Below are 24951 nucleotides of genomic sequence, written 5' to 3' on the forward strand. Positions count from 1 at the left end.
CCATCCTTACCTGAGAGTGAGATATCACACCTCTGGGTGAGGTGCAATACGTCGGTAGCAACCGAGCCCTCAGGGTGCTACAGTTCCATTTATCTTCAGCCTAGGTGACGTATTGAGATACAGGGCCGTGATTTTGGCTATAAAAGGGTCCCCTAGACCCCTACCCCAAGCTTTTTAAGAGAATCATATATGGCGTGCCAGGAGACTCTATGGAATGCTTTCTCAGCATCCAACGAGAGTATCTAATTACAAATTTTTAACTGCATCTAGCCCAGGAAATACTTTGTGCCTAGTAGCAGTGTCTGCTAGTCAGCGGATTATCCCGGCTGTTAAGCAAGCTACACCACCTGTAGTTTAGACACTTAATTTTTTCAAAGGAAATGCTTCGGGACCATGGGATACTCAGTGAAGAGCATCAGGAGGCACCCCAAGGCATAGGGGCTGGGACTGGCAGTAGGATGCCTTGCGGTGGACAGCCGAGCTCGATCCTTATAAAAGCTTTTTAACTGCAGCAGCTTTAGTGGACGCTACTGGAGCTGGAATTACGCGGCTGCTGGCATGAGACTTGCCCTCCAATAGATCCTTGTAAATGGATTTAAAGTGTATTCATTCAAATTAGAGAGACAATTTAAATTAAAAAGCTTAGAGCTGCCTCCACCACAGGGGGGCTCGCTCGACCCACCAGCGGACAGGCACCAGTATTGGGAGAGGGGGGCTGGCCATCAGGGTTCACCGTGGCTCTGGCACAAACCCGGCGACACGGAGGTGGCACGGGCAGGAGCGGACTGGCCGTGTCGGCTTCTCACTTTTTGGATTTTAGAAGGGCATGACATGCCTATATCTGTGTCTCCCCCTCCTTTTACTCCTCCACCTCTTTTATTTTCGCATGACTATATGTACTTGTCACTTTTCCATGTGTTAGTTGTGTCTTCTGAGCAGCTTGTCAGCTTTTGGACACCTTTGAAGGTGTTTTCTATGTGTTTCTATTTGCCTGCCATTGGCTTTAACGGTGTTCGACGAACCGAACCGAACTCAAACACTACGGGGGTGGCTCAACACTATTCAGGACATTTAAGATTTGCCTCAAGGACCCCCAGGAACACTGCCAAAGTGCCAACGTTGAGAATTGGTTTGGAAAGCCCCATCACTTTTAGTTTTCAATTTGATATTGCCACCAATAGAGCAGAACCCCAACAGATCAGTAACAGGAGAGAAGGTGTACAATTTCTTGAAAGAAAATGCTAATGTCAGAAGTGGGATTCAAACCCACGCCTCCAGGAGAGACTGCTAACTGAACGTAGCGCCTTAGACCGCTCAGCCATCCTGAATTCTTCTGGATTTTGTAATTTAACTCTTTCTAAGCTAAGCAGTAGACAGATGAGCATTACTTGTGATGAAAGGAAATATGCCATGATTTCTTTTATTTTAATATTGATTTTTAACCTATTAGTTACAGCCAATTTTGAGCTTCATGACCAAGCACCGTTTTTTAAATCTGACATGTATCACTTTATGTGGCAATAACACTGGAATGCTTAACATATCCCCGTGATTCTGATAGTGTTATTTTGTAACACATTGTACTTTATATTAATGGTAAATTTAGGTCAATATATATTTAGTTTTTCTTGTGAAAATATCTAAAGTTGCACAATTTCATTGAAATATGGTGATGCCCCATATGTCTTCAGAAACTACTGTTTGTCACACAGCAGGGCTTTGAAAGTAAGAGCGCTATTTGGGTTTTGGGAATGGAGATTTTGCAAGAATATTTTGAGGGTGACATTTGCGGAGTTCAAAAAGTACCAAAACAGCAAAAACCCCTCCAAAGTGATCCCATTTTATAAATTACTCCTCACAATGAATTCATCAACACCGGCAATTACTATTTTTGTCCAACAGGAGTTTTCACTCTGCAACATCCAGAATTGCAAATAAGCCAGTTTATTGCCCAGCTTGCGCTTATGGAGACAAGCACCCCATACATTTTAAGTGGGCTCTCCTCGCTAGAGAAATGCCAAATCTGTGGATTCTTTGTCTTACCATTAACGTGGAAACCCCTTTTTTTAGAATGAAAGATGACGGTCCTGAGTTGGGGCTTGTGTTTTTTGCCTTCCTGACTTTTTCCCCAAACAGCTTTGTTACTGGCATATTTTTGAAGCATATTTGTCTCAGTAATGCCACAGTGATTCATAGTCAAACATAAATGGCTGAAATCATTCAGCTAGTGTCTGATACATGCTGCCCGTATTAGCTATCAGGTTTCCTTTAAATCCTCATACAGCTAAGTCAAACTAAAATAAAACAAGGTGATGTTGTCCAGAATGAAGGAAAAATTACAAAAAATATTATTTTCCTCAAAAGTTAAAAGTGTTCAGTTCTCAAGTTTCTATCATTTTATTTCCTGTAGATAGTTATAATGATTAGGACTTTTACATTCTCTGTAAACAGTCAGTCCATATGCTTTGTTTATTTTCTGCTTAAAATTTAATGGGTGAAGAAAAACACTTTTGCCGATACCCATGATTGAACCAGGGACCTTTACATCTTCAGTCTAACGCTCTCCCAACTGAGTTATTTCGGCAGGACACATTTAGATTCAGGAATGTTCAACACACTGTAGATGTCACAACTGGATGTATTTATTTTTACTTTGGCTTGTTTTTGCAAGATTATCTATATTTGAAAGTCCCGCTTCTTTGTGTACATATTTAAGAACTTACATTAATTCTTTGTGAATGAATAGAAAAAAACAGCAATTCTGCATTTTTTTTTCATTTTCAAATTTACTCAATTCACCAGGGTAATTCTGACTGTGTCTCTGTAGGACAGGTGATGATTGAGCATAAAACACAATTTGTAAGCATAATGTTGCATCAAGCTTTATTTTTTCTTAGGTGGAAACAATTGGAGTGAAGAAAGGAGATGCAAATTTAGAGAAAATATTCTACTGATTGTTAATGTTGAAAGTGAAAACATTTGTCCCAAAATGTGGTGAAACTTTGATGTCAGTATCACATGTGCATTTCAGACTTGTTAAACTATGTTCATCTGCTCTTTTAGCTTTTGTTTATTAAGTATATTTATAGTCCATTGATTCCTGAGGTAGAAAAATCTGAAATTAGACTTACTGGTAATTCGGTTTCTAGGAATCTTCCTCGACAACACCTTAGGAGGTTCAATCTCTGCCCTAATAGGGACAGAGAACACATAGAGATGAAATAGTCCTTCTCATTTTCCTATCCACAGTATTTTTCCGATGCCAAAGCAACAACTAACATATGCACAAAGAAACTATTTGATGTTCCCAGAAGTCTTTTGTGAAAGCACAAATTCAGGACATTTAAGATTTGCCTCAAGGACCCCCAGGAACACTGCCAAAGTGCCAACGTTGAGAATTGGTTTTGCTAAGCCCCATCACTTTTAGTTTTCAATTGGAGCAGAACCCCAACAGATCAGTAACAGGAGTGAAGGTGTACAATTTCTTGAAAGAAAATGTTAATTTCAGAAGTGGGATTCAAACCCACACCTCAATCAGAGACTACGACCTGAATGAATCACCTTAGACCTCTGGGCCATCCTGACTTCTTCTTCCATTTGTAACTTAACTCTTTCTAAGCTAAACAGTAGAAAGATGAGCATTACTTGTGATGAAAGGAAATATACCATGATCTATTTTATTTTAATATTGATTTGTAACCTATTAGTTACAGCCAATTTTGAGCTTCATGACCAAGCACCGTTTTTTAAATCTGACATGTATCACTTTATGTGGCAATAACACTGGAATGCTTATCATATCCCCGTGATTCAGATAGTGTTATTTTGTAACACATTGTACTTTATATTAATGGTAAATTTAGGTCAATTTATATTTAGTTTTTCTTGTGAAAATATCTAGAGTTGCACAATTTCATTGAAATGCAGTGATGCCCCATATGCCTTCAGAAACTACTGTTTGGTCACACAGCAGGGCTTTGAAAGTAAGAGCGCTATTTGGGTTTTGGGAATGAAGATTTTGCAAGAATATTTTGAGGGTGACATTTGCTGAGTTCCAAAAGTACCAAAACAGCAGAAACCCCTCGAAAGTGATCCTATTTTATAAATTACTCCTCACAATGAATTCATCAACACCGGCAATTACTATTTTTGTCCAACAGGTGTTTTCACTCTGCAACATCCAGAATTGCAAATAAGCCAGTTTAGTGCCCAGCTTGCGCTTATGGAAACAAGCACCCCATACATTTTAAGTGGGCTCTCCTCGCTAGAGAAATGCCAAATCTGTAGATTCTTTGTCTTACCATTAACGTGGAACCTGCTATTTTTAGAATGAAAGATGACGGTCCTGAATTGGGGCTTTTGTTTTTTGCGTTCCTGGCTTTTTCCCCAAACAGCTTTGTTCCTGCCATATTTTTGAAGCTTATTTGTCTCAGTAATGCCACAGCAATTCATAGTCAAACGTAAATGGCTGAAATCATTCAGCTAGTGTCTGATACATGCTGCCCGTATTAGCTATCAGGTTTCCTTTAATTCCTCATACAGCTAAGTCAAAACTAAAATTAAACAAAGTAATGACATCCAGAATGAAGGAAAAATTACAAAAAATATTATTTTCCTCAAAAGTTAAAAATGTTCATTCCTCAAGTTTCTATAATATTATTTCCTGTAGATAGTTAAAATGATTAGGACTTTTACATTCTCTGTAAACAGTCAGTCCATATGCTTTGTTTATTTTCTGCTTAAAATTTAATGGGTGAAGAAAAAAACTTTTGCTGAAAACCAGGATTGAACCAGAGACCTTTAGATCTTCAGTCTAACGCTCTCCCAACTGAGCTATTTTGGCAAGACACATTTAGATTCAAGAATGTTCAACACACTGTAGAGGTCACAACTGGATGTATTTATTTTTACTTTGACTTGTTTTTGCAAGATTATCTATATTTGAAAGTCCTGCTATTTTGCGTAAATATTTAAGAACATACATTAATTCTTTTTGAATGAATAGAAAAAAACAGCAATTCTGCATTTTTTTTACATTTTCAAATTTACTCAATTCGCCAGGGTAATTCTGACTGTGTCTCTGTAGGACAGGTGATGATTGAGCATAAAACACAATTTGTAAGCATAATGTTGCATCAAGCTTTATTTTCTTCTTAGGTGCAAACAATTGGAATGAAGAAAGGAGATGCAAATTTAGAGAAAATATTCTACTGATTGTTAATGTTGAAAGTGAAAACATTTGTCCCAAAATGTGGTAAAACTTTGATGTCAGTATCACATGCGCATTTCAGACTTGTTAAACTATGTTCATCTGCTCTTTTAGCTTTTGTTTATTAAGTATATTTATAGTCTATGGATGCCTGAGGTAAAAAAATCTGAAATTAGACTTACTGGTAATTCGGTTTCTAGGAATCTTCCACGACAGCACCTTAGGAGGTTCACTCTCTGCCCTAATAGGGACAGAGAACACATAGAGATGAAATATTCCCTCCCATTTTCCTATCCACAGTATTTATCCGATGCCAAAGCAACAACTAACATATGCACAAAGAAACTATTTGATGTTCCCAGAAGTCTTTTGTGAAAGCACAAATTCAGGACATTTAAGATTTGCCTCAAGGACCCCCAGGAATACTGCCAAAGTGCCAACATTGATAACTGGTTTTGCTAAGCCCCATAACTTTTAGTTTTAGATTTGAGATTGACACCAATAGAGCGGAACCCCAACTGATCAGTAACAGGAGTGAAGCTGTACAATTTCTTGAAAGAAAATACTAATGTCAGAAGTGGGATTCGAACCCACACCTCCAGGAGAAACTTTGAAATGAACGCAGCGTCTTAGACCGCTCGGCCATCGTGACTTCTTCTGGCTTTTGTAATTTAACTCTTTCTAAGCTAAGCAGTAGAAAGATGAGCATTACTTGTGATGAAAGGAAATATACCATGATTTCTTTTATTTTAATATTGATTTGTAACCTATTAGTTACAGCCAATTTTGAGCTTCATGATCAAGCACCGTTTTTTAAATCTGACATGTATCACATTATGTGGCAATAATACTGGAATGCTTAACATATCCCCGTTATTCTGATAGTGTTATTTTGTAACACATTGTACTTTATATTAATGGTAAATTTAGGTCAATATATGTTTAGTTTTTCTTGTGAAAATATCTAAAGTTGCACAATTTCATTGAAATGCGGTGATACCCCATATGTCTTCAGAAACTACTGTTTTGTCACACAGCAGGACTTTGAAAGTAAGAGCGCTACTTGGGTTTTGGAAATGCAGATTTTGCAAGAATATTTTGAAGGTGACATTTGCAGAGTTCCAAAAGTACCAAAACAGCAGAGACCCCTCCAAAGTGATCCCATTTTATAAATTACTCCTCACAATGAATTCATCAACAACGGCAATTACTATTATTTTCCAACAGGTGTTTTTACTCTGCAACATCCAGAATTGCAAATAAGCCAGTTTAGTGCCCAGCTTGCGCTTATGGAGACAAGCACCCCATACATTTTAAGTGGGCTCTCCTCGCTAGAGAAATGCCAAATCTGTGGATTCTTTGTCTTACCATTAACGTGGAAACCCCTATTTTTAGAATGAAAGATGACTTTCCTGAGTTGGGGCTTGTGTTTTTTGCCTTCCTGGCTTTTTCCCCAAACAGCTTTGTTCCTGCCATATTTTTGAAGCATATTTGTCTCAGTAATGCCACAGCGATTCATAGTCAAACATAAATGGCTGAAATCATTCAGCTAGTGTCTGATACATGCTGCCCGTATTAGCTATCAGGTTTCCTTTAAATCCTCATACAGCTAAGTCAAACTAAAATAAAACAAAGTGATGACGTCCAGAATGAAGGAAAAATTACAAAAAATATTATTTTCCTCAAAAGTTAAAAGTGCTCAGTTCTCAAGTTTCTATCATTTTATTTCCTGTAGATAGTTATAATGATTAGGATTTTTACATTCTCTGCAAACAGCCAGTCCATATGCTTTGTTTATTTTCTGCTTAAAATTTAATGGGGGAAGAAAAAAACTTTTGCCGAAACCCGGGACTTTTAGATCTTCAGTCTAACGCTCTCCCAACGGAGCTATTTCAGCAGGACACATTTAGATTCAGGAATGTTCAACACACTGTAGATGTCACAACTGGATGTATTTATTTTTACTTTGACTTGTTTTTGCAAGGTTATCTATATTTGAAAGTCCCGCTACTTTGTGTACATATTTAAGAACTTACATTAATTCTTTGTGAATGAATAGAAAAAAACAGCAATTCTGCATTTTTTTTACATTTTCAAATTTACTCATTTCGCCAGGGTAATTCTGACTGTGTCTCTGTAGGACAGGTGATGATTGAGCATAAAACACAATTTGTAAGCATAATGTTGCATCAAGCTTTATTTTCTTCTTAGGTGCAAACAATTGGAGTGAAGAAAGGAGATGCAAATTTAGAGAAAATATTCTACTGATTGTTAATGTTGAAAGTGAAAACATTTGTCCCAAATTGTGGTGAAACTTTGATGTCAGTATCACATGCGCATTTCAGACTTGTTAAACTATGTTCATCTTCTCTTTTAGCTTTTGTTTATTAAGTATATTTATAGTCTATTGATGCCTAAGGTAAAAAAATCTGAAATTAAACTTACTGGTAGTTCGGTTTCTAGGAATCTTCCACGACAGCACCTTAGGAGGTTAACTCTCTGCCCTAATAGGGACAGAGAACACATAGAGATGAAATAGTCCCTCCCATTTTCCTATCCACAGTATTTTACCGATGCCAAAGCAACAACTAACATATGCACAAAGAAACTATTTGATGTTCCCAGAAGTCTTTTTTGAAAGCACAAATTCAGGACATTTAAGATTTGCCTCAAGGATCCCCAGGAATACTGCCAAAATGCCAACGTTGAGAATTGGTTTTGTTAAGCCCAATCACTTTTAGTTTTCGATTTGAGATTGCCACCAATAGAGCCGACCCCCAACTAGTCAGTAACAAGAGTGAAGCTGTACAATTTCTTGAAAGAAAATGCTAATGTCAGAAGTGGGATTCGAACCCACGCCTCCAGGAGAGACTGCGACCTGAACGCAGCGCCCTGAACGAAGCGCCTTAGACCGCTCGGCCATCCTGACTTCTTTTGGCTTTTGTTATTTAACTATTTCTAAGCTAAGCATTAGAAAGATGAGCATTACTTGTGATGAAAGGAAATATACCATGATTTCTTTTATTTTAATATTGATTTGTAACCTATTAGTTACAGCCAATTTTGAGCTTCATGACCAAGCACCGTTTTTTAAATCTGACATGTATCAATTTATGTGGCAATAACACTGGAATGCTTAACAAATCCCCGTGATTCTGATAGTGTTATTTTGTAACACATTGTACTTTATATTAATTTTAAATTTAGGTCAATATATATTTAGTTTTTCTTGTGAAAATATCTAAAGTTGCACAATTTCATTGAAATGCGGTGATGCCCCATATGTCTTCAGAAACTACTGTTTTGTCAGACAGCAGGACTTTGAAAGTATGAGCGCTATTTGGGTTTTGGGAATGCAGATTTTGCAAGAATATTTTGAGGGTGACATTTGCGGAGTTCCAAAAGTACCAAAACAGCAGAGACCCCTCCAAAGTGATCCCATTTTATAAATTACTCCTCACAATGAATTCATCAACACCGGCAATTACTATTATTTTCCAACAGGTGTTTTCACTCTGCAACATCCAGAATTGCAAATAAGCCAGTTTAGTGCCCAGCTTGCGCTTATGGAGACAAGCACCCCATACATTTTAAGTGGGCTCTCCTCGCTAGAGAAATGCCAAATCTGTGGATTCTTTGTCTTACCATTAACGTGGAAACCCCTATTTTTAGAATGAAAGATGACTTTCCTGAGTTGGGGCTTGTGTTTTTTGCCTTCCTGGCTTTTTCCCCAAACAGCTTTGTTCCTGCCATATTTTTGAAGCATATTTGTCTCAGTAATGCCACAGCGATTCATAGTCAAACATAAATGGCTGAAATCATTCAGCTAGTGTCTGATACATGCTGCCCGTATTAGCTATCAGGTTTCCTTTAAATCCTCATACAGCTAAGTCAAACTAAAATAAAACAAAGTGATGACGTCCAGAATGAAGGAAAAATTACAAAAAATATTATTTTCCTCAAAAGTTAAAAGTGCTCAGTTCTCAAGTTTCTATCATTTTATTTCCTGTAGATAGTTATAATGATTAGGATTTTTACATTCTCTGCAAACAGCCAGTCCATATGCTTTGTTTATTTTCTGCTTAAAATTTAATGGGTGAAGAAAAAAACTTTTGCCGAAACCCGGGACTTTTAGATCTTCAGTCTAACGCTCTCCCAACGGAGCTATTTCAGCAGGACACATTTAGATTCAGGAATGTTCAACACACTGTAGATGTCACAACTGGATGTATTTATTTTTACTTTGACTTGTTTTTGCAAGGTTATCTATATTTGAAAGTCCCGCTACTTTGTGTACATATTTAAGAACTTACATTAATTCTTTGTGAATGAATAGAAAAAAACAGCAATTCTGCATTTTTTTTACATTTTCAAATTTACTCATTTCGCCAGGGTAATTCTGACTGTGTCTCTGTAGGACAGGTGATGATTGAGCATAAAACACAATTTGTAAGCATAATGTTGCATCAAGCTTTATTTTCTTCTTAGGTGCAAACAATTGGAGTGAAGAAAGGAGATGCAAATTTAGAGAAAATATTCTACTGATTGTTAATGTTGAAAGTGAAAACATTTGTCCCAAATTGTGGTGAAACTTTGATGTCAGTATCACATGCGCATTTCAGACTTGTTAAACTATGTTCATCTTCTCTTTTAGCTTTTGTTTATTAAGTATATTTATAGTCTATTGATGCCTAAGGTAAAAAAATCTGAAATTAAACTTACTGGTAGTTCGGTTTCTAGGAATCTTCCACGACAGCACCTTAGGAGGTTAACTCTCTGCCCTAATAGGGACAGAGAACACATAGAGATGAAATAGTCCCTCCCATTTTCCTATCCACAGTATTTTACCGATGCCAAAGCAACAACTAACATATGCACAAAGAAACTATTTGATGTTCCCAGAAGTCTTTTTTGAAAGCACAAATTCAGGACATTTAAGATTTGCCTCAAGGATCCCCAGGAATACTGCCAAAATGCCAACGTTGAGAATTGGTTTTGTTAAGCCCAATCACTTTTAGTTTTCGATTTGAGATTGCCACCAATAGAGCCGACCCCCAACTAGTCAGTAACAGGAGTGAAGCTGTACAATTTCTTGAAAGAAAATGCTAATGTCAGAAGTGGGATTCGAACCCACGCCTCCAGGAGAGACTGCGACCTGAACGCAGCGCCCTGAACGAAGCGCCTTAGACCGCTCGGCCATCCTGACTTCTTTTGGCTTTTGTTATTTAACTATTTCTAAGCTAAGCATTAGAAAGATGAGCATTACTTGTGATGAAAGGAAATATACCATGATTTCTTTTATTTTAATATTGATTTGTAACCTATTAGTTACAGCCAATTTTGAGCTTCATGACCAAGCACCGTTTTTAAATCTGACATGTATCAATTTATGTGGCAATAACACTGGAATGCTTAACAAATCCCCGTGATTCTGATAGTGTTATTTTGTAACACATTGTACTTTATATTAATTTTAAATTTAGGTCAATATATATTTAGTTTTTCTTGTGAAAATATCTAAAGTTGCACAATTTCATTGAAATGCGGTGATGCCCCATATGTCTTCAGAAACTACTGTTTTGTCAGACAGCAGGACTTTGAAAGTATGAGCGCTATTTGGGTTTTGGGAATGCAGATTTTGCAAGAATATTTTGAGGGTGACATTTGCGGAGTTCCAAAAGTACCAAAACAGCAGAGACCCCTCCAAAGTGATCCCATTTTATAAATTACTCCTCACAATGAATTCATCAACACCGGCAATTACTATTATTTTCCAACAGGTGTTTTCACTCTGCAACATCCAGAATTGCAAATAAGCCAGTTTAGTGCCCAGCTTGCGCTTATGGAGACAAGCACCCCATACATTTTAAGTGGGCTCTCCTCACTAGAGAAATGCCAAATCTGTGGATTCTTTGTCTTACCATTAATGTAGAAACCCCTATTTTTAGAATGAAAGATCACTTTCCTGAGTTGGGGCTTGTGTTTTTTGCCTTCCTGGCTTTTTCCCCAAACAGCTTTGTTCCTGCCATATTTTTGAAGCATATTTGTCTTAGTAATGCCACAGCGATTCATAGTCAAACATAAATGGCTGAAATCATTCAGCTAGTGTCTGATACATGCTGCCCGTATTAGCTATCAGGTTTCCTTTAAATCCTCATACAGCTAAGTCAAACTAAAATAAAACAAAGTGATGACGTCCAGAATGAAGGAAAAATTACAAAAAATATTATTTTCCTCAAAAGTTAAAAGTGCTCAGTTCTCAAGTTTCTATCATTTTATTTCCTGTAGATAGTTATAATGATTAGGATTTTTACATTCTCTGCAAACAGCCAGTCCATATGCTTTGTTTATTTTCTGCTTAAAATTTAATGGGTGAAGAAAAAAACTTTTGCCGAAACCCGGGACTTTTAGATCTTCAGTCTAACGCTCTCCCAACGGAGCTATTTCAGCAGGACACATTTAGATTCAGGAATGTTCAACACACTGTAGATGTCACAACTGGATGTATTTATTTTTACTTTGACTTGTTTTTGCAAGGTTATCTATATTTGAAAGTCCCGCTACTTTGTGTACATATTTAAGAACTTACATTAATTCTTTGTGAATGAATAGAAAAAAACAGCAATTCTGCATTTTTTTTACATTTTCAAATTTACTCATTTCGCCAGGGTAATTCTGACTGTGTCTCTGTAGGACAGGTGATGATTGAGCATAAAACACAATTTGTAAGCATAATGTTGCATCAAGCTTTATTTTCTTCTTAGGTGCAAACAATTGGAGTGAAGAAAGGAGATGCAAATTTAGAGAAAATATTCTACTGATTGTTAATGTTGAAAGTGAAAACATTTGTCCCAAATTGTGGTGAAACTTTGATGTCAGTATCACATGCGCATTTCAGACTTGTTAAACTATGTTCATCTTCTCTTTTAGCTTTTGTTTATTAAGTATATTTATAGTCTATTGATGCCTAAGGTAAAAAAATCTGAAATTAAACTTACTGGTAGTTCGGTTTCTAGGAATCTTCCACGACAGCACCTTAGGAGGTTAACTCTCTGCCCTAATAGGGACAGAGAACACATAGAGATGAAATAGTCCCTCCCATTTTCCTATCCACAGTATTTTACCGATGCCAAAGCAACAACTAACATATGCACAAAGAAACTATTTGATGTTCCCAGAAGTCTTTTTTGAAAACACAAATTCAGGACATTTAAGATTTGCCTCAAGGATCCCCAGGAATACTGCCAAAATGCCAACGTTGAGAATTGGTTTTGTTAAGCCCAATCACTTTTAGTTTTCGATTTGAGATTGCCACCAATAGAGCCGACCCCCAACTAGTCAGTAACAGGAGTGAAGCTGTACAATTTCTTGAAAGAAAATGCTAATGTCAGAAGTGGGATTCGAACCCACGCCTCCAGGAGAGACTGCGACCTGAACGCAGCGCCCTGAACGAAGCGCCTTAGACCGCTCGGCCATCCTGACTTCTTTTGGCTTTTGTTATTTAACTATTTCTAAGCTAAGCATTAGAAAGATGAGCATTACTTGTGATGAAAGGAAATATACCATGATTTCTTTTATTTTAATATTGATTTGTAACCTATTAGTTACAGCCAATTTTGAGCTTCATGACCAAGCACCGTTTTTTAAATCTGACATGTATCAATTTATGTGGCAATAACACTGGAATGCTTAACAAATCCCCGTGATTCTGATAGTGTTATTTTGTAACACATTGTACTTTATATTAATTTTAAATTTAGGTCAATATATATTTAGTTTTTCTTGTGAAAATATCTAAAGTTGCACAATTTCATTGAAATGCGGTGATGCCCCATATGTCTTCAGAAACTACTGTTTTGTCAGACAGCAGGACTTTGAAAGTATGAGCGCTATTTGGGTTTTGGGAATGCAGATTTTGCAAGAATATTTTGAGGGTGACATTTGCGGAGTTCCAAAAGTACCAAAACAGCAGAGACCCCTCCAAAGTGATCCCATTTTATAAATTACTCCTCACAATGAATTCATCAACACCGGCAATTACTATTTTTTTCCAACAGGTGTTTTCACTCTGCAACATCCAGAATTGCAAATAAGCCAGTTTAGTGCCCAGCTTGCGCTTATGGAGACAAGCACCCCATACATTTTAAGTGGGCTCTCCTCACTAGAGAAATGCCAAATCTGTGGATTCTTTGTCTTACCATTAATGTAGAAACCCCTATTTTTAGAATGAAAGATCACTTTCCTGAGTTGGGGCTTGTGTTTTTTGCCTTCCTGGCTTTTTCCCCAAACAGCTTTGTTCCTGCCATATTTTTGAAGCATATTTGTCTTAGTAATGCCACAGCGATTCATAGTCAAACATAAATGGCTGAAATCATTCAGCTAGTGTCTGATACATGCTGCCCGTATTAGCTATCAGGTTTCCTTTAAATCCTCATACAGCTAAGTCAAACTAAAATAAAACAAAGTGAAGATGTCCAGAATGAAGGAAAAATTACAAAAAATATTATTTTCCTCAAAAGTTAAAAGTGCTCAGTTCTCAAGTTTCTATCATTTTATTTCCTGTAGATAGTTATAATGATTAGGATTTTTACATTCTCTGTAAACAGCCAGTCCATATGCTTTGTTTATTTTCTGCTTAAAATTTAATGGGTGAAGAAGAAAACTTTTGCCGAAACCCGGGACTTTTAGATCTTCAGTCTAACGCTCTCCCAACTGAGCTATTTCGGCAGGACACATTTAGATTCAGGAATGTTCAACACACTGTAGATGTCACAACTGGATGTATTTATTTTTACTTTGACTTGTTTTTGCAAGGTTATCTATATTTGAAAGTCCCGCTACTTTTTGTACATATTTAAGAACTTACATTAATTCTTTGTGAATGAATAGAAAAAAACAGCAATTCTGCATTTTTTTTACATTTTCAAATTTACTCAATTCGCCAGGGTAATTCTGACTGTGTCTCTGTAGGACAGGTGATGATTGAGCATAAAACACAATTTGTAAGCATAATGTTGCATCAAGCTTTATTTTCTTCTTAGGTGCAAACAATTGGAATGAAGAAAGGAGATGCAAATTTAGAGAAAATATTCTACTGATTGTTAATGTTGAAAGTGAAAACATTTGTCCCAAAATGTGGTGAAACTTTGATGTCAGTATCACATGCGCATTTCAGACTTGTTAAACTATGTTCATCTGCTCTTTTAGCTTTTGTTTATTAAGTATATTTATAGTCTATTGATGCCTGAGGTAAAAAAATCTGAAATTAGACTTACTGGTAATTCGGTTTCTAGGAATCTTCCACGACAGCACCTTAGGAGGTTAACTCTCTGCCCTAATAGGGACAGAGAACACATAGAGATGAAATATTCCCTCCCATTTTCCTATCCACAGTATTTATCCGATGCCAAAGCAACAACTAACATATGCACAAAGAAACTATTTGATGTTCCCAGAAGTCTTTTGTGAAAGCACAAATTCAGGACATTTAAGATTTGCCTCAAGGACCCCCAGGAATACTGCCAAAGTGCCAACATTGATAACTGGTTTTGCTAAGCCCCATAACTTTTAGTTTTAGATTTGAGATTGCCACCAATAGAGCGGAACCCCAACTGATCAGTAACAGGAGTGAAGCTGTACAATTTCTTGAAAGAAAATGTTAATGTCAGAAATGGGATTTGAACCCACACCTCCAGGAGAAAATGTGAAATGAACGCAGCGCCTTAGACCACTCGACCATCATGACTTCCTCTGGCTTTTGTAATTTAACTCTTTCTAAGCTAAGCAGTAGAAAGATGAGCATTACTTGTGATGAAAGGAAATATACCATGATTTCTTTTATTTTAATATTGATTTGTAACCTATTAGTTACAGCCAATTTTGAGCTTCATGATCAAGCACCGTTTTTTAAATCTGACATGTATCACTTTATGTGGCAATAATACTGGAATGCTTAACATATCCCCGTGATTCTGATAGTGTTATTTTGTAACACATTGTACTTTATATTCATTTTAAATTTAGATCAATATATATTTAGTTTTTCTTGTGAAAATATCTAAAGTTGCACAATTTCATTGAAATGCGGTGATGCCCCATATGTCTTCAGAAACTACTGTTTGGTCACACAGCAGCGCTTTGAAAGTAAGAGCGCTATTTGGGTTTTGCGATTGCAGATTTTGCAAGAATATTTTGAGGGAGACATTTGAGGAGTTCCAAAAGTACCAAAACAGCAGAAACCCCTCCAAAGTGATCCCATTTTATAAATTACTCCTCACAATGAATTCATCAACAACGGCAATTACTATTATTGTCCAACAGGTGTTTTCACTCTGCAACATCCAGAATTGCAAATAAGCCAGTTTAGTGCCCAGCTTGCGCTTATGGAGACAAGCACCCCATACATTTTAAGTGGGCTCTCCTCGCTAGAGAAATGCCAAATCTGTGGATTCTTTGTCTTACCATTAACTTAGAAACCCCTACTTTTAGAATGAAAGATGACGGTCCTGAGTTGGGGCTTGTGTTTTTTGCCTTCCTGGCTTTTTCCCCAAACAGCTTTGTTCCTGGCATATTTTGGAAGCATATTTCTCTCAGTAATGCCACCGCGATTCATAGTCAAACATAAATGGCTTAAATCATTCAGCTAGTGTCTGATACATGCTGCCCGTATCAGCTATCAGGTTTCCTTTAAATCCTCATACAGCTAAGTCAAACTAAAATAAAACAAAGTGATGACGTCCAGAATGAAGGAAAAATTACAAAAAATATTATTTTCCTCAAAAGTTAAAAGTGCTCAGTTCTCAAGTTTCTATCATTTTATTTCCTGTAGATAGTTATAATGATTAGGATTTTTACATTCTCTGTAAACAGTCAGTCCATATGCTTTGTTTATTTTCTGCTTAAAATTTAATGGGTGAAGAAAAAAACTTTTTCCGAAACCCGGGACTTTTAGATCTTCAGTCTAACGCTCTCCCAACGGAGCTATTTCAGCAGGACACATTTAGATTCAGGAATGTTCAACACACTGTAGATGTCACAACTGGATGTATTTATTTTTACTTTGACTTGTTTTTGCAAGGTTATCTATATTTGAAAGTCCCGCTACTTTGTGTACATATTTAAGATCTTACATTAATTCTTTGTGAATGAATAGAAAAAAACAGCAATTCTGCATTTTTTTTACATTTTCAAATTTACTCAATTCGCCAGGGTAATTCTGACTGTGTCTCTGTAGGACAGGTGATGATTGAGCATAAAACACAATTTGTAAGCATAATGTTGCATCAAGCTTTATTTTCTTCTTAGGTGCAAACAATTGGAGTGAAGAAAGGAGATGCAAATTTAGAGAAAATATTCTACTGATTGTTAATGTTGAAAGTGAAAACATTTGTCCCAAAATGTGGTGAAACTTTGATGTCAGTATCACATGCGCATTTCAGACTTGTTAAACTATGTTCATCTTCTCTTTTAGCTTTTGTTTATTAAGTATATTTATAGTCTATTGATGCCTAAGGTAAAAAAATCTGAAATTAGACTTACTGGTAGTTCGGTTTCTAGGAATCTTCCACGACAGCACCTTAGGAGGTTCACTCTCTGCCCTAATAGGGACAGAGAACACATAGAGATGAAATAGTCCCTCCCATTTTCCTATCCACAGTATTTTACCGATGCCAAAGCAACAACTAACATATGCACAAAGAAACTATTTGATGTTCCCAGAAGTCTTTTTTGAAAGCACAAATTCAGGACATTTAAGATTTGCCTCAAGGACCCCCAGGAATACTGCCAAAATGCCAACGTTGAGAATTGGTTTTGTTAAGCCCCATCACTTTTAGTTTTCGATTTGAGATTGCCACCAATAGAGCGGACCCCCAACTAATCAGTAACAGAAGTGAAGCTGTACAATTTCTTGAAAGAAAATGCTAATGTCAGAAGTCGGATTCGAACCCACGCCTCCAGGAGAGACTGCGACCTGAACGAAGCGCCTTAGACCGCTCGGCCATCCTGACTTCTTCTGTCTTTTGTAATTTAACTTTTTCTAAGCTAAGCAGTAGAAAGATGAGCATTACTTGTGTTGAAAGGAAATATACCATGATTTATTTTATTTTAATATTGATTTGTAACCAATTAGTTACAGCCAATTTTGAGCTTCATGACCAAGCACCGTTTTTTAAATCTGACATGTATCACTTTATGTGGCAATAATACTGGAATGCTTAACATATCCCCGTGATTCTGATAGTGTTATTTTGTAACACATTGTACTTTATATTAATTTTAAATTTAGATCAATATATATTTAGTTTTTCTTGTGAAAATATCTAAAGTTGCACAATTTCATTGAAATGCGGTGATGCCCCATATGTCTTCAGAAACTACTGTTTGGTCACACAGCAGCGCTTTGAAAGTAAGAGCGCTATTTGGGTTTTGGGATTGCAGATTTTGCAAGAATATTTTGAGGGTGACATTTGAGGAGTTCCAAAAGTACCAAAACAGCAGAAACCCCTCCAAAGTGATCCCATTTTATAAATTACTCCTCACAATGAATTCATCAACAACGGCAATTACTATTATTGTCCAACAGGTGTTTTCACTCTGCAACATCCAGAATTGCAAATAAGCCAGTTTAGTGCATAGCTTGCGCTTATGGAGACAAGCACCCCATACATTTTAAGCGGGCTCTCCTCGCTAGAGAAATGCCAAATCTGTGGATTCTTTGTCTTACCATTAACGTAGAAACCCCTACTTTTAGAATGAAAGATGACGGTCCTGAGTTGGGGCTTGTGTTTTTTGCCTTCCTGGCTTTTTCCCCAAACAGCTTTGTTCCTGGCATATTTTTGAAGCATATTTGTCTCAGTAATGCCACAGCGATTCATAGTCAAACATAAATGGCTGATATCATTCAGCTAGTGTCTGATACATGCTGCCCGTATTAGCTATCAGGTTTCCTTTAAATCCTCATACAGCTAAGTCAAACTAAAATGAAACAAAGTGATGATGTCCAGAATGAAGGAAAAATTACAAAAAATATTATTTTCCTCAAAAGTTAAAAGTGCTCAGTTCTCAAGTTTCTATCATTTTATTTCCTGTAGATAGTTATAATGATTAGGATTTTTACATTCTCTGTAAACAGCCAGTCCATATGCTTTGTTTATTTTCTGCTTAAAATTTAATGGGTGAAGAAAAAAACTTTTGCCGAAACCCGGGACTTTTAGATCTTCAGTCTAACGTACTCCCAACTGAGCTATTTCGGCTGGACACATTTAATTTCAGGAATGTTCAACACACTGTAGATGTCACAACTGGATGTATTTATTTTTACTTTGACTTGTTTTTGCAAGGTTATCTATATTTGAAAGTCCCGCTACTTTGTGTACATATTTAAGAACTTACATTAATTCTTTGTGAATGAATAGAAAAAAACAGCAATTCTGCATTTTTTTTACATTTTCAAATTTACTCAATTCGCCAGGGTAATTCTGACTGTGTCTCTGTAGGACAGGTGATGATTGAGCATAAAACACAATTTGTAAGCGTAATGTTGCATCAAGCTTTATTTTCTTCTTAGGTGCAAACAATTGGAGTGAAGAAAGGAGATGCAAATTTAGAGAAAATATTCTACTGATTGTTAATGTTGAAAGTGAAAACATTTGTCCCAAAATGTGGTGAAACTTTGATGTCAGTATCACATGCGCATTTCAGACTTGTTAAACTATGTTCATCTGCTCTTTTAGCTTTTGTTTATTAAGTATATTTATAGTCTATTGATGCCTGAGGTAAAAAAATCTGAAATTAGACTTACTGGTAATTCGGTTTCTAGGAACCTTCCACGACAGCACCTTAGGAGGTTCACTCTCTGCCCTAATAGGGACAGAGAACACATAGAGATGAAATATTCCCTCCCATTTTCCTATCCATAGTATTTTTCCGATGCCAAAGCAACAACTAACATATGCACAAAGAAACTATTTGATGTTCCCAGAAGTCTTTTGTGAAAGCACAAATTCAGGACATTTAAGATTTGCCTCAAGGACCCCCAGGAATACTGCCAAAGTGCCAACGTTGAGAACTGGTTTTGCTAAGCCCCATCACTTTTAGTTTTCGATTTGAGATTGCCACCAATGGAGCGGAAACCCAACTGATCAGTAACAGGAGTGAAGCTGTACAATTTCTTGAAAGAAAATGCTAATGACAGAAGTGGGATTCGAACCCACGACTCCAAGAGAAGCTGCAAACTGAACGCAGCACCTTAGACCGCTCGGCCATCCTGACTTCTTCTGTCTTTTGTAATTTAACTTTTCCTAAGCTAAGCAGTAGAAAGATGAGCATTACTTGTGTTGAAAGGAAATATACCATGATTTATTTTATTTTAATATTGATTTGTAACCTATTAGTTACAGCCAATATTGAGCTTCATGACCAAGCACCGTTTTTTAAATCTGACATGTATCACTTTATGTGGCAATAACACTTGAATGCTTAACATATCCCCGTGATTCTGATAGTGTTATTTTGTAGCACATTGTACTTTATATTAATGGTAAATTTAGGTCAATATATATTTAGTTTTTCTTGTGAAAATATCTAAAGTTGCACAATTTCATTGAAATGCGGTGATGCCCCATATGTCTTCAGAAACTACTGTTTGGTCACACAGCAGGGCTTTGAAAGTAAGAGCACTATTTGGGTTTTGGGAATGCAGATTTTGCAAGAATATTTTGAGGGTGACATTTGCGGAGTTCCAAAAGTACCAAAACAGCAGAAACCCCTCCAAAGTGATCCCATTTTATAAATTACTCCTCACAATGAATTCATCAACACCGGCAATTACTATTATTGTCCCAAAGGTGTTTTCACTCTGCAACATCCAGAATTGCAAATAAGCCAGTTTAGTGCCCAGCTTGCGCTTATGGAGAAAAGCACCCCATACATTTTAAGTGGGCTCTCCTCGCTAGAGAAATGTCAAATCTGTGGATTCTTTGTCTTAGCATTAACGCGGAAACCCCTATTTTTAGAATGAAAGATGACGGTCCTGAGTTGGGGCTTGTGTTTTTTGCCGTCCTGGCTTTTTCCCCAAACAGCTTTATTCCTGGCATATTTTTGAAGCATATTTGTCTCAGTAATGCCACAGCGATTCATAGATTCATAGTCACACATAAATGGCTGAAATCATTCAGCTAGTGTCTGATACATGCTGCCCGTATTAGCTATCAGGTTTCCTTTAAATCCTTATACAGCTAAGTCAAACTAAAATAAAACAAAGTGATGACGTCCAGAATGAAGGAAAAATTACAAAAAATATTATTTTCCTCAAAAGTTAAAAGTGTTCGGTTCTCAAGTTTCTATCATTTCATTTCCTGTAGATAGTTATAATGATTAGGATTTTTACATTCCTTGTAAACAGCCAGTCCATATGCTTTGTTTATTTTCTGCTTAAAATTTAATGGGTGAAGAAAAAAACTTTTTCCGAAACCCGGGACTTTTAGATCTTCAGTCTAACGCTCTCCCAACGGAGCTATTTCAGCAGGACACATTTAGATTCAGGAATGTTCAACACACTGTAGATGTCACAACTGGATGTATTTATTTTTACTTTGACTTGTTTTTGCAAGGTTATCTATATTTGAAAGTCCCGCTACTTTGTGTACATATTTAAGAACTTACATTAATTCTTTGTGAATGAATAGAAAAAAACAGCAATTCTGCATTTTTTTTACATTTTCAAATTTACTCAATTCGCCAGGGTAATTCTGACTGTGTCTCTGTAGGACAGGTGATGATTGAGCATAAAACACAATTTGTAAGCATAATGTTGCATCAAGCTTTATTTTCTTCTTAGGTGCAAACAATTGGAGTGAAGAAAGGAGATGCAAATTTAGAGAAAATATTCTACTGATTGTTAATGTTGAAAGTGAAAACATTTGTCCCAAAATGTGGTGAAACTTTGATGTCAGTATCACATGCGCATTTCAGACTTGTTAAACTATGTTCATCTTCTCTTTTAGCTTTTGTTTATTAAGTATATTTATAGTTTATTGATGCCTAAGGTAAAAAAATCTGAAATTAGACTTACTGGTAATTCGGTTTCTATGAATCTTCCACGACAGCACCTTAGGAGGTTCACTCTCTGCCCTAATAAGGACAGAGAACACATAGAGATGAAATAGTCCCTCCCATTTTCCTATCCACAGTATTTTTCCGATGCCAAAGCAACAACTAACATATGCACAAAGAAACTATTTGATGTTCCCAGAAGTCTTTTGTGAAAGCACAAATTCAGGACATTTAAGATTTGCCTCAAGGACCCCCAGTAATACTGCCAAAGTGCCGACGTTGAGAATTGGTTTTGCTAAGCCCCATCACTTTTAGTTTTCAATTTGAGATTGCCACCAATAGAGCGGACCCCCAAATAATCAGTAACAGGAGTGAAGCTGTACAATTTCTTGAAAGAAAATGCTATTGTCAGAAGTGGGATTCGAACCCACACCTCCAGGAGAGACTGCGACCTGAACGCAGCGCCTTAGACCGCTCGCCCATCCTGACTTCTTTTGGCTTTTGTAATTTAACTCTTTCTAAGCTAAGCAGTAGAAAGATGAGCATTACTTGTGATGAAAGGAAATATACCATGATTTCTTTTATTTTAATATTGATTTGTAACCTATTAGTTACAGCCAATTTTGAGCTTCATGACCAAGCACCGTTTTTTAAATCTGACATGTATCAATTTATTTGGCAATAACACTGGAATGCTTAACATATCCCTGTGATTCTGATAGTGTTATTTTGTAACACATTGTACTTTATATTAATGGTAAATTTAGGTCAATATATATTTAGTTTTTCTTGTGAAAATATCTAAAGTTGCACAATTTCATTGAAATGCGGTGATGACCCATATGTCTTCAGAAACTACTGTTTGGTCATTACAGCAGGGCTTTGAAAGTAAGAGCGCTATTTGGGTTTTGGGAATGCAGATTTTGCAAGAATATTTTGAGGGTGACATTTCCGGAGTTCCAAAAGTACCAAAACAGCAGAAACCCCTCCAAAGTGATCCCATTTTATAAATTACTCCTCACAATGAATTCATCAACACCAGCAATTACTATTATTGTCCAACATGTGTTTTCACTCTGCAACATCCAGAATTGCAAATAAGCCAGTTTAGTGCCCAGCTTGCGCTTATGGAGACAAGCACCCCATACATTTTAAGTGGGCTCTCCTTGCTAAAGAAATGCCAAATCTGTGGATTCTTTGTCTTACCATTAACGTAGAAACCCCTATTTTTAGAATGAAAGATGACGGTCCTGAGTTGGGGCTTGTGTTTTTTGCCTTCCTGGCTTTTTCCCCAAACAGCTTTGTTCCTGGCATATTTTTGAAGCATATTTGTCTCAGTAATGCCACAGCGATTCATAGTAAAACATAAATGGCTGAAAACATTCAGCTAGTGTCTGATACATGCTGCCCGTATTAGCTATCAGGTTTCCTTTAAATCCTCATACAGCTAAGTCAAACTAAAATAAAACAAAGTGATGACGTCCAGAATGAAGGAAAAATTACAAAAAATATTATTTTCCTCAAAAGTTAAAATTGTTCAGTTCTCAAGTTTCTATCATTTTATTTCCTGTAGATAGTTATAATGATTAGGATTTTTACATTCTCTGTAAACAGTCAGTCCATATGCTTTGTTTATTTTCTGCTTAAAATTCAATGGGTGAAGAAAAAAACTTTTGCCAAAACCCAGGATTGAACCAGGGACCTTTAGATCTTCAGTCTAACGCTCTCCCAACTGAGATATTTCGGCAGGACACATTTACATTCAGGAATGTTCAACACACTGTAGTTGTCACAACTGGATGTATTTATTTTTACATTGACTTGTTTTTGCAAGATTATCTATATTTGAAAGTCCCGCTATTTTGCGTACATATTTAAGAACTTACATTAATTCTTTGTGAATGAATAGAAAAAACAGCAATTCTGCATTATTTTTACATTTTCAAATTTACTCAATTCGCCAGGGTAATTCTGACTGTCTCTGTAGGACAGGTGATGATTGAGCATAAAACACAATTTGTAAGCATAATATTGCATCAAGCTTTATTTTTTTCTTAGGTGCAAACAATTGGAGTGAAGAAAGGAGATGCAAATTTATAGAAAATATTCTACTGATTGTTAATGCTGAAAGTGAAAACATTTGTCCTAAAATGTGGTGAAACTTTGATGTCAGTATCACATGCGCATTTCAGACTTGTTAAACTATGTTCATCTGCGCTTTTAGATATTGTTTATTAAGTATATTTATAGTCTATTGATGTCTGAGTTAAAAAAATCTGAAATTAGACTTACTGGTAATTTGTTTTCTAGGAATCTTCCACGACAGCACCTTAGGAGGTTCACTCTCTGCCCTAATAGGGACAGAGAAAACATAGAGATGAAATAGTCCCTCCCATTTTCCTATCCACAGTATTTTTCCGATGACAAAGCAACAACTAACATATGCTCAAAGAAACTATTTGATGTTCTCAGAAGTCTTTTGTGAAAGCACAAATTCAGGACATTTAAGATTTGCCTCAAGGACCCCAAGGAATACTGCCAAAGTGCCAACGTTGAGAATTCGTTTTGCTAAGCACCATCACTTTTAGTTTTCGATTTGAGATTGGCACCAATAGAGCGGACCCCCAACTAATCAGTAACTGGAGTGAAGCTGTACAATTTCTTGAAAGAAAATGCTAATGTCAGAAGTGGGATTTGAACCCTCACCTCCAGGAGATACTGCGACCTGAACGTAGCGCCTTAGACCGCTCGGCCATCCTGACTTCTTCTGGCTTTTGTAATTTAACTCTTTCTAAGCTAAGCAGTAGAAAGATGAGCATTACTTGTGATGAAAGGAAATATGCCATGATTTCTTTTATTTTAATATTGATTTGTAACCTATTAGTTACAGCCAATTTTGAGCTTCATGACCAAGCACCGTTTTTTAAATCTGACATGTATCAATTTATGTGGCAATAACACTGGAATACTTAACATATCCCCGTAATTCTGATAGTGTTATTTTGTAGCACATTGTACTTTATATTAATGGTAAATTTAGGTCAATATATATTTAGTTTTTCTTGTGAAAATATCTAAAGTTGCACAATTTCATTGAAATGCGGTGATGCCCCATATGTCTTCAGAAACTACTGTTTGGTCACACAGCAGGGCTTTGAAAGTAAGAGCGCTATTTGGGTTTTGGGAATGCAGATTTTGCAAGAATATTTTGAGGGTGACATTTGCAGAGTTCCAAAAGTACCAAAACAGCAGAAACCCCTCCAAAGTGATCCCATTTTATAAATTACTCCTCACAATGAATTCATCAACACCAGCAATTACTATTATTGTCCAACAGGTGTTTTCACTCTGCAACATCCAGAATTGCAAATAAGCCAGTTTAGTGCCCAGCTTGCGCTAATGGAGACAAGCACCCCATACATTTTAATTGGGCTCTCCTCGCTAGAGAAATGCCAAATCTGTGGATTCTTTGTCTTACAATTAACGTGGAAACCCCTATTTTTAGAATGAAAGATGACGGTCCTGAGTTGGGGCTTGTGTTTTTTGCCTTCCTGGCTTTTTCCCCAAACAGCTTTGTTCCTGGCATATTATTTAAGCATATTTGTCTCAGTAATGCCACAGCGATTGATAGTCAAACATAAATGGCTGACATCATTCAGCTAGTGTCTGATACATGCTGCCCGTATTAG

At 36.6% G+C, this 24951-nt stretch overlaps 6 non-coding genes across 6 annotated transcripts; all 6 read right to left on the bottom strand.

The window, feature by feature from the left end:
• Positions 1 to 4770: 4770 nt before the first annotated feature.
• TRNAF-GAA (transfer RNA phenylalanine (anticodon GAA)) lies at positions 4771 to 4843 on the bottom strand. Its single transcript has one exon. It is a non-coding gene; the product is annotated as a tRNA-Phe (tRNA).
• Positions 4844 to 8041: 3198 nt separating this feature from the next.
• TRNAL-CAG (transfer RNA leucine (anticodon CAG)) lies at positions 8042 to 8138 on the bottom strand. The gene has a single exon. It is a non-coding gene; the product is annotated as a tRNA-Leu (tRNA).
• Positions 8139 to 10318: 2180 nt separating this feature from the next.
• TRNAL-CAG (transfer RNA leucine (anticodon CAG)) lies at positions 10319 to 10415 on the bottom strand. Its single transcript has one exon. It is a non-coding gene; the product is annotated as a tRNA-Leu (tRNA).
• Positions 10416 to 12594: 2179 nt separating this feature from the next.
• On the bottom strand, positions 12595 to 12691 carry TRNAL-CAG (transfer RNA leucine (anticodon CAG)). The gene has a single exon. It is a non-coding gene; the product is annotated as a tRNA-Leu (tRNA).
• Positions 12692 to 21668: 8977 nt separating this feature from the next.
• Positions 21669 to 21751, bottom strand: TRNAL-CAG (transfer RNA leucine (anticodon CAG)). Its single transcript has one exon. It is a non-coding gene; the product is annotated as a tRNA-Leu (tRNA).
• A 1185-nt stretch (positions 21752 to 22936) lies between these two features.
• TRNAF-GAA (transfer RNA phenylalanine (anticodon GAA)) lies at positions 22937 to 23009 on the bottom strand. The gene has a single exon. It is a non-coding gene; the product is annotated as a tRNA-Phe (tRNA).
• Positions 23010 to 24951: the final 1942 nt, after the last annotated feature.

This window comes from Phyllobates terribilis, unplaced genomic scaffold, assembly GCF_046119375.1.
Source record: "Phyllobates terribilis strain yellow unplaced genomic scaffold, ASM4611937v1 Scaffold_12__6_contigs__length_324123572, whole genome shotgun sequence".
In the NCBI taxonomy this organism is placed as follows: Eukaryota; Metazoa; Chordata; class Amphibia; order Anura; family Dendrobatidae; genus Phyllobates; species Phyllobates terribilis.